The sequence below is a fragment of the Colossoma macropomum genome, unplaced genomic scaffold, assembly GCF_904425465.1.
Source record: "Colossoma macropomum unplaced genomic scaffold, Colossoma_macropomum, whole genome shotgun sequence".
In the NCBI taxonomy this organism is placed as follows: domain Eukaryota; kingdom Metazoa; phylum Chordata; class Actinopteri; order Characiformes; family Serrasalmidae; genus Colossoma; species Colossoma macropomum.
Genome location: NW_023495267.1, coordinates 854,537 through 863,956, shown reverse-complemented (window position 1 = coordinate 863,956; position 9,420 = coordinate 854,537). Strand labels below are relative to the sequence as shown.

At 39.2% G+C, this 9,420-nt stretch overlaps 1 protein-coding gene across 2 annotated transcripts in view; it reads left to right on the top strand.

The window, feature by feature from the left end:
• Nucleotides 1-4,492: 4,492 nt before the first annotated feature.
• tp53i11b (tumor protein p53 inducible protein 11b) overlaps nucleotides 4,493-9,420 on the top strand; it is a 62,666-nt gene continuing 57,738 nt past the window's right edge. Inside the window, exon 1 of one of the 2 annotated variants that reach the window (XM_036561619.1) lies at nucleotides 4,493-4,636. The gene's annotated coding sequence lies outside the window, so the exon portion shown is untranslated. Of the gene's footprint in view, nucleotides 4,637-5,437; nucleotides 5,587-9,420 lie in introns of those variants that run through there. The other variant, XM_036561620.1, reaches the window with a different exon arrangement.

The following is a 9,420-nucleotide window of genomic DNA, read 5'->3' as shown; positions in this document are numbered from 1 at the left end:
GGGCTCGGCCATTTCGGCCAAAACCATTGTGCTAACAGGTGCATAAACTCAAGCATATAGCCATGCAAACACTGGCAATAGGATTAGTTGTTCTGAAAAGTTGTCTATCCTCAGTTGCAATACTGCCTATTATAGGGATCACAAATTACTGGCCCACGGGCTAGATACAAACTGTAAATAAGTGACGTGTTTCTGTAGCTGAAGATTTACATCTGAGAAGTAGATTTGCTTTACACATCAGATGCTGTATTTCATTACCTAAGCCATAAGCTTTTTAGAACCAGTTTAGGCTGCAATCAAAAGGCATCAATCCAACAAAAACCTAACACAGCATGATTGCTGCACATTGAGTGGGCATGAATGTAATTTAGCTACAGCTAAATTAGCTATTAACCAGCTACTGCAATGTCCTGCCTTAACAATACTTTGCTGTAAGAATGCAATACTAATCATATCTAACAATCATCCGTCAGAGTCCTGCACTGGTTTCTTTTTAACCATAAGTGCTGTTTTGTAAAACTAAACAAGAAAATATGTTATACATTTATGAATAAACAATAGCATGGTGAATCACCAGGACTGGTGAATCACCAGGACAAGCATTTTGGCTGAGCGCAACATATTAATGGGTAGGCCAGGGGGGGATATAAGCTGCAAAAACACAGCATATCCATAACTGATATGTTTGCTAAGATTACCCTGATAGAAAAATAAGCTTATGTTGTGTTTCGGATGCAGGTATGCTGGTCAGCTTCAGGGGAAGCTGGGCCCAATCATAGTGCCACAATCTATACACTCACTGAACACTGCATTAGGAACATCTCCTTGTTTCTATGCTGTTTGTCCAGTATAGCAGCTTCACTTACTAAAGAGGCACACTTTGTAGTTCTACAATTACAGACTGTGTATCTCTGCATACTCTGCATACTTTGTTAGCCCCCTTTTACCCTGTTCTTAACTGGTCAGGACCCCACAGGACCCCCACAGAGCAGGTATTGTTTGGGTGCAATGACACTGGTGTGGTGGTGGTGTGTTAGTGCGTGCAGCAAGCAAGGAGGTGAATTTCATATTTTAACTGAATTTTCAGGATTTTTCAGAGTACAATCCTTGGTTCCCCTGAAGTAGCATTAGTTAGTTAGTTATACTGTAAAAAGTAAAACAGGGCAGAAGTTGACTTGAAGTGTTTTTGATGTTTGAATTGAAATAAATTATAGCTTTTGTTTGTCTTTCTTACTTACTTTGTATTTTGTTGTGTCATTCAATATTATTTTGAATTCTGAAGTTTATTTAAAAAAATAGAGAAAAAAATTGAGTATCAAAATGTAAACACCAAATCAAACCTTATTTCTCAAGCAAGGGTAGGAAGCTTTTATTCAACAGCCAAACAGCCTGAAAACCATGTTTTCAGTGTTCCATCCAAAGTATCGCCTGCAAAAATGTCTGGCTTGGCTAGAACTGCTGTTGGTGCTAAATAGTTGTTTGGCTGTTGTACTTTGTTAGCTTCAGATGTGCTATGCAAAATAATCACCTGCCTAACTGATCCAACATCGCTCTCTCCGTGAGCCAGACTGAAGTTCACTCGTTGCTTTAGAAGCCTCATTTTCTTCTTGTTTTATGTCCTCTCGTCTTTCTTTTCTCAGTTTGGCAGTGAAAGCCATTTTAAGCTGTGGCAGAATTTACAGTTTTGGTGTTATTTTCTTTGTCTTTATTTCTTAGAGGAACTAACCAGATTGCAGTGGGATGCAAAATGTCAGGAAAATGTTGCTGACATTGAAAAGAACATTTGATTTAAAAATCACTAACTCACTGACTGCTTTGGACAGTTATTGGTTGGTTTTTGCTTGGATTGGGCAGGGAAGAGAACTTGGGTTGGTTTGTTCTGCTTAGAAATTAAATCAATGACATACATAGAATTAATAAACTGCAGTGCTTAAAAGCTTTACATTTTTAAAAGTTTTACATTTGTGACAACTTGAGGACACTGGTGAACATTTATTCCCACAAGCTGAGTTAACTCTAAGAAGCTGTGAAATAAGTTGTCTTAAAATTTTAAGTTTTTTTTTACAGTGTGAGCAGTGAATTAGTATAGCACCCTAGGACATCTCTCCACAACTGACCAGTTAGCAAGTTAGCAGCCTCTAAACAAGAACACAACGCTTTCCATTCCTCCACAGTAGAACTGACCAAATCTATTAATAGTACTTACTATAAACTTGATATTTATTATCAAGTTTATCTAATTCTGACATGACTTTATTCACTGGACTGGTACCACTCATATTTTCCCACTTTTTACACTTATGATATTTGTGTCATATATGTACTAAAATTATTAATTATTAATTTTTACATAACGTTTTTCTAACATTTTTATATCCCTTATACAAAGATATTCGGACCAATCGTAGACACAGGGTCCTGAGATCCCCATCTTCTACTCTCTGAAATTTTTATTCCTACCAGCATTTCATTCCTATTCTCAACAGTGTGGTTCTACCATGGAAGAGAGACCTTTCCATTCTGTATGAACGGTGGTGTTTCCAATGCAGATACCAATTGCCAAGAGTCTAGCGAATTCGGGAGTCATAGTTGCTGAATGAATGTGGTCAGGCTAGGCCTTGTATTTATATGTATTCGCTTATCCAGATATATAAATTTCAGGTGGAAATAGAAGTGACTGGATGGTCAATGTGTAATAAACTGTAAAACATGTAATTTAGCTTGTAGTTGCATCTAATTTAAATTAATTAACTTTGATTAATGAAATTTATTTTATATTTAGATACATATTTAATAAGATACATATTTAATAAGATACATATTTAATAAAGACTTTTAAGAAAAAATCAGCGATACATAAATAGTATTTGTTTTGGCTGTTACGTTGTCTTGTCAGAAGCTGGTCCATGCACACAGCCACACATGACAACCCCTGTGAGACCTCGGACACACCCATAAGAGACAAACTTGGAGCAACGTAAGCAAATTGTCACCTGCCAGTGTGAACGTAGGGTCAGAAGTGTGAATGCAGGATAAGGTGCCAGAATGTAAATGCTGCATCATTTAAAGTGGAACGGGAACATGCAAATGTCCTTATCAAGAAATGCTCCCAGCATTAATAATTATTAGGCTATTCTGATTGCCTAAATCAGCTTATCAAGGGGTATTAATATTAGGCATATGTACAGATTATTAGAAGTATGTACTGAATTAACATTAAAAACACAATAAAACATTTACAACACTGAGCTACTATGCTGTACTAATGTTATACACATGCTCAGTAGGACCGCTCGACAGCATTTTTATCACTTTGTGGTTTGTCAGCCTTCAGGATGATCAGAAGAGTATTAAAAGATGTGAAAACCTCTTTCAGTCTGGTCATGTTAAGTTGTGTAGCCTGAGCAGAGCCGGTTTATGAGGAGCCTGGCCTCTTCCTATTTCCCCCATTTTATCAAAAACAGGACTGCAAAATGCTAGAAGGCGCCTGTGAGCGAGACCTCAATGAATGGGGGTGAATGGAGTTAAACACTTGCCCAGAACCTTCCTTTAATTTTAGGACGTACACTAAAAAAGCAAAGAAAACTAAACTGTATGTTTCCTTTTTTCTACAGCAAACGGGTTTTGGGCAGCAGGACGTTAGCATTACTGTTACTGAGTGCTGATTGGATGGTGAGTGAAGCAGCTCATTGGCTGTTCGCGCTCACTGACGTTATGACTGTAAAGGAGGTGCCGTTTTAAACTCCTATAACTCGAGTTCAAAAGCGTTCAAAAATATAACAACGTTGTTAAAATGTTTTATGCTGTTCTGTGCTTAGTAAATGAATGTATTGTTTTATATTAAAAATGTTTACAAATTTATAAACTATGATTTTGCTCAAATGCTCCATCTTAACCCATTCATTTTGGACTCACTCGGGAGCGCCCTATAGCATTTGAGAAACCTGGAAGACATTTCAGAGTGATTATTCTCCTCTCTACAAGTTTTCTGGCCTGAGTGCGGGTCAGCTTGTAGGGCTACCACACTAGCAAAGTGTGCTGGTATGTGTTGTTGTTTAAGGAGGCTGCAAGTCTAGTGATGTCAATTCAGTGCACAGTAGCATTCGCTTACATGTAGCATATTTCAACTTTTAAAGGACCTCGTTGATCCAGTGATATTCGAGGGAAAAATGATCATAGGACAAAACGTATCAGTTTTGGAACATTTTTGATTACCACGGATGCAACAGGGACATTTTTCAAAAACTCCATTCATTTTTTTTCATTCAGAAATTCCTTTTAGGAATTCCTTTTTATGTGAGTAAAAAATTCAAGGATATCAGTGGTTTACCATTTATCATATTACATTTTTCATTTTATGTTTGCTGCTGATATCTATCAACGTCGACATTTCATTGTAAAGCCGGTCTCCCAAGGGGAACAAGTTGAAACAGCTACTCTACACAATACGGTAGCACACGTTCTGCGTATTTGCTACATTACGGTAAGTTCATACAACTGTCTGAGTCCTGGCTGTTTGCAAACCCGAAGAACACTGCCATGTAAATTTCTTAGCAGTATGAACAGCATGCTGTAACGCCAGACCAAACAACACAAGGAGAAGTTTCAGGGTCACCTCGCTCTTTTAACTGAATCGGTAAGTGATGCTTTTTAGATTTACAATAATATTCGCTACATTTTTCAGGACTGCGTTTGACACTGATCCGCACCTCACATAGTTATACACAGCTACATACTTTATTTACGCCGTACTGCTGCTTTCAGGCTTTACGTACGATTTGAGGATCAACGCACGCTGGCCTGTTTTTTCTGAACCTGTCCTTTTCTGCTTGCCAGAGACAAAAGGTTTTGGTTTTCAGGAAATATTATTAACGTTACGCACATGGCAGTAGCGTAACCGAGTCGGGTTCAGTTTCAAACGCTGCTTAAGGGAAAATTAATTAATACATGCTTTGCGCATGTTCTTCACTGGCTTGTCTGAGTACTTGAATCCAGCGGTATGGATACTTTTTGCCAGCCCCTGCCAAACCCACGGGTATCGTTAATAATTCAACGTTGTGTTTGAAAAGTTGCCCGTCACGCTGTTAAAATGTAACGAGGCGTTTTTATTAGTTCAGTTTAACCACATGTTCTCGATCACAAGTCGTTGAAGTTTCTGTTATCATTACATGGCTTGCTGTTGTAGTAGTACCTGGACTGAGACTGAACACTACGCGCACTACGCGCACTGTGCTGCAGTAAATTCAGCATATCTCTTCTTCCAGAAACACCCGAGTGCTACGCTTGCTTTTTCTCCGCCTGTATTCCGACAACTCCCGCCCTCCTGTTTTGCCATTGGTTGGTACGAGCAGGCCGCCAAGCAACGACTTCTCTAAATATCCAATCCGAGCAGGGAGGCGGGACTCTACAGCCAATCCGAGCGCAGGAGGCGGGGATTTCCGGAATACGGGTGGGGTACGGGTTACCTGGACCTACTGAAGATTGATTATCACGACCTGTTTATACGCCTCGTTTCCTCTACTTTTGTAGACGGCGTGGCTATAATTTTACTTCCGGTCTTCCTGACTTGTTTTTGTGACGGTAAAGGTAAGAAATTAACGCCAAGAAAGTAAAAATCTTCCGTAGGATTTTGTTCCAACTGCCTGGACAACTCAGCTGTCGGTTTGAGCTCATGACAGAAGTCAGGCAGTTGGGACAAAATCCCGGGAGCATTGTTCAGTGTGTGACCCTAAACTACTCAGCGCTCGGGTTACTTAATTCCGTTAGCTATGTTTCACCATGACTGTGTTTTCCTCTCGTTTACAAAAACGTCCTTGTAATTCACAAATATAGCCACTTTCGCCCGCGAAATGTTTGAAATACGCCCACAAACATTTTTCTCTTAAATGTGTGAAAACACAGTGTTAGCATGTTAGCTGACCGATACGGTTGTGAAAATAATGGACGATAAATATTCCAGTTGTTCTATATAAATAATTTGGAAGTTGGTTAGCAGTTTTAGGAAGTATGTGGACTGCTTGGGACAATACTTATTCCCTACTTATTTCTTGCTTGTAGCTGCCTCATATATCTCACCTGACAATCAGATGGATGACTGCATGTCAGAGAAAGCCTGTTGGACTGCACCTGTCAGTCTGTGGTTTCATACCAAAATTTTACAGAAGCAAAGAGAATAGAGAAAAAAATAGAACACGAGAAATTCAGAAAGAAAAGCGAGTGCTCAGCTGTAGGTCAGGCACAGGTCTTTCGGCGTGAATTCCACGTGAATCATGCCTTTGTTGTTAATGAACGTTTTTGTACCCACAAACACACACACAAAGTTGGAAATGTTACTGTTTTCCCTGTACTATCTTCTCTTGTCTTTTGTAGCTTAGCTCAGTCTGAATAAACCATGACATTATCTCAGGCTTAAATGGCTAAGCCACACACCGAGGAACTAATACACTCTGTGATCCTCCAGCTGTTTTGCCTGTTCATTATCACATGCCATGCTAGTTTCACTGGTTTTGCAAAAGAGAGGCTTTGGCTCCCCCACCTCCAAAGACAATTTTTCCCTTCAGGGGTCGACTCATGTATATTATCAAAGCATAATTATCACAGCGGTAGTTGCTGTGTGTTTTCATCAGCCTCCAGCCAAGACTCGGAGGAATGGAATGGTGCTGTTAGCCAAAGGGGAAGATATGTTCTGAGTACTGTACTGTATGGCTGACAACCCTTAAGATTTGGATTAATAATAAAGATTGCCAGGGGCAAGATAAAGTGATTCAGAATTGGCAGAAGTGGCATTATACAACCCCTCCCAGCGTTGTGGGACTCTACATGAAGCACACATTCGCAGATATGGAAAGGTGCACGGGAGACAGAGGCATTAAAAAGCTACAGTGTTCAAGCTCAATTTGCAATCTTATAAGGAAAGTCTCTTATTTGAAATGCTTTGTGACACATACCTGCCATGCTGTTTTGCCCTCAAGGACGAAATGCTTGATTATGTTCTGTTGTTTGGAGAGGCTTGCTGCTGATTTATTTGAAGAGATGTCTTTGTTGAAGAGTGTGAAACAGTTCCATGATTTGCCATTAATTGCCTCTAAATGGTCTCTTTTGTGTGTGTTTGACAGAAGAGCGCTGGAAATGTAAATGCATCTCTTTGACTTATACTGATGAGCTCATATGCTAGGTGACCTGTGTCAGTACATGATTCCTGTTGCATACCAAAACAGCAGCTTTCACCATCTCATTCACCAGGAGCAGTTACCTTGCACAATGCTGAAACACAGTGTTTTAAAAGAAGCTGACCGTCGGGTCTAGAGCTTACCTACCTATATATATACATACACACATATAGCTGCTGTTGGATCAGAACCTTGTATCTCAAAAATAGTAACTTTACAGGAGAAAGAAAAAACCTACTTTACTTTTAATGAAAGTCAGTGGAACTAGACATTTTTCCATGTCATTTGGGCTGTTTTTGCACTTCCAGTTTATGTCAAAAACAAGGTTTTGTTCCGATATACACATACAGTTTGACCATAGTGTGTATTATTGACTTCTCTCTCTCTCTCTCTCCCTTAGCATTTTTATGATGAAATAGATTTTCAGACAGTGATCAACATGTTGAAAACATAGATTGTCTGTGAAGTATTAGTGGTCTTGCTCAGGGATGTTGATGATCATGATGAGTGGGTATCAAGAGACAATTCTGAGGGACACACAGCCCTTGCACTAGTCCCAGAGAGCACTGCACTCTGGATAGCACAAGCAGATGGTGACCTGCTTTCTGTTCCATCTTAACTCATCACTGAGTTGATTTGTCATGCACTGTCCTGTAAAAAATGCGAGGCTTATGTCATGCCCAAATACCCAATCATAGAAGAGACCTATTTTCCAGTGAAGTGACACATCATCAATACTTTCTCCTGTTTTCTTTGAATTTACTGTACTTGGCCTTGAGTACCTATTTTCTGGAAAATAAAGGAAGAATAAATACTTGTGAGGAACCTCAGAGTATGTGTCAAATGAGTAGCACCGGAATGTGGTGTACAAATCTAATTCCAAAAAAGTTGGGACAGTATGCGAAATGCTAATAAAAACTGAAAGCAGTGATTAATAAATTGTTTGACCAGTCTTAAATTGTAAGTAGTTCAAAAACATGTACAAAAACACAAAAATGTCTTGTTTTACCTTCATTTTTTAACTTCAGTGGGCTTCATTCACCAGACAATCTTAAGAAGAAATTTCTTCTTAAAACCCACTTAAACTATTTTCATGAAGATTCTGACATTCACCAGTGTTTTTTTTTTGGGGGGGATTTGTCTTTAGGTAAGAACAGAATCTATGCACACTGAAGAGCACTAAGGTGAGAACCATTCTGCGGTTTAAGAACATGTCATGAATCTGACGTAGGCTTTTTTTTGTAGGACTCCTTCTCAAGAACAGATTTAAGAAAAACTTAGGAAGATGTTGGCAAATGAGGCTCATTGTTCTTCGTAAATATATGGTCATTGCAAATTTGATACCAGAAACATGTTCCAAAAAAGGACAGCAGTTTCCTTTTAACAACACTTAATAATAATTTGGGGACTGAAGACAAAAGCTGATCTGGTTTTGAAAGCAGAATTTTTTGCCATTTTTCATTTACTCAAGTTTTCAGCTGTACAACCGTCTTTCCTTGTTGCGTTTTGCACACGTTTTTGATGAAAGACAGGTCTGGACTGCAAGAAGGCCAGTCTAGCACCCGCACTGATTAGGCAGCCATGCTGTTTTAACAGATCCTGGATTTTGAACTTTATGCTGGTAACAATCTGGATGGTCCTGTTCTTCATTCGGTTAGAGACCACATTGTTCTTTATCTGAGAGGCTGACTCCTCAGTATGTGTTTCCAGAAGTGTGTCAGTTTTTAAAGCAGTGCTGTCTGAGGGATCAGCGGTCACAGGCATTCAGCTGTGGGTTTTGACCTTGCTTTTTAAGCACAGAGATTTCTCAGGATTCCCTGAATCTGTTGTTGAAACACTCTCAGAATAAAATGTACCAAACTGTCACTGGGGCAGTACCCCTCTTGTCACTGGGGTGGTACCCTTAAGGGCACGTCTCAGTACCTTTAGTCAGGGAACATAACTGTACCATAATCCATTGAAATTATGTTGTCTTAAGTTGTATTGACTCCACACGCCCTGTCTCGTCTCCAGGCTTTTTATTTTATTGTTCTGTTTTAAAACATTAGGCTATGAAAAGGTACAAATACATACTTTTCACCTAAGAACAACTTATTTAGGGTACACAACTGGACCCTAAAACCACTGTTGTACTTTTGAGGGACGTTTACATTGTTTGTACCTTTAATGAATGAAAAATGTACCTGCACAGAACCTTTATTTCTAACAGTGTACCATGCAGTGTAGAGAGTAAAATATCTAAAATCTTTGC